Source organism: Paracoccidioides brasiliensis (assembly GCF_000150735.1).
Source record: "Paracoccidioides brasiliensis Pb18 unplaced genomic scaffold supercont2.12, whole genome shotgun sequence".
NCBI classification, from domain to species: domain Eukaryota; kingdom Fungi; phylum Ascomycota; class Eurotiomycetes; order Onygenales; family Ajellomycetaceae; genus Paracoccidioides; species Paracoccidioides brasiliensis.
The window spans coordinates 653,223-654,065 of record NW_011371369.1 but is presented as its reverse complement, the minus strand read 5'-3'; the positions used below and the strand labels follow the sequence as shown (position 1 = coordinate 654,065).

General features: G+C 24.9%; 1 protein-coding gene across 1 annotated transcript in view; it reads right to left on the bottom strand.

Moving 5' to 3' along the window:
- The window catches only part of PADG_07786 (uncharacterized protein), a gene marked incomplete at both ends in the record, with an annotated part of 3,048 nt that overhangs the window by 538 nt on the left and 1,667 nt on the right, over positions 1-843 (bottom strand). The gene's annotated exons all lie outside the window — the stretch shown is intronic.

Genomic DNA, 843 nt, shown 5'->3' with positions numbered 1-843 from the left:
TCTAAATGTCTATTCTATATAATTTCTATATATAATTTCGTGTAGTTATTACTAAATTAAATTATATTATATAAAATAATAATCTATTAGATGGTTTGATTTGTTAATTAGTAATAGTTAATTAATATAATTAATCATCTACTGAACTATATCATTTATCAGATTATCTATATTCTTCTATTAAAAAAAAATTTCAAAATAAGCAATAATTATAAGAAATTCTATATAGAAATTATATAAAATAGATACTTAGATTTGTTGATACTATCTAATATTATATTCAGATATATTATATTTGCTGCAGATTGAATATCTTTGCTTTCTAGTTTCTGAGTTCAAATCTTCAAATTTCTTTCTTCATATGTTAATCAGACTTCTAAGGTCTAGCAGTTCTAGTTAATGTGTCTTGAGCTGTTAGAATTTCTTTCTTAGCTATATAAAAATATAATTTCTCTTTTTTTTTACTTTTTTTTAACATTGATAGCTCTCAGCTCTGTGTTTTTCTTTACTAATGTAATAGCACTATGCATAGCCAGCTAATATTCCTTCACTAGTTAATCAAGAGCTTGGTTGATAAGACTAGAAAGAACCTTCATATGATGTTTAATCATGCTGCTTTATAGCTTCAACTGAGTCACATTGCAAAATATCTTAGAAGTTCAGAAAAGCTAAGATTTATATACTAATTCTGAGGAAGAAGGTATATGAAATTGAGTATGTAGTTATATAAGAATCTTATTTAAATTGTATAGCACTAAACTTATAGCTTTGAATTTATTTCCTATAGTAGTGTTCTTCATGACCATCTGCCTAGCTGCTAGGTAGCTAACTAGAAATTCCTCT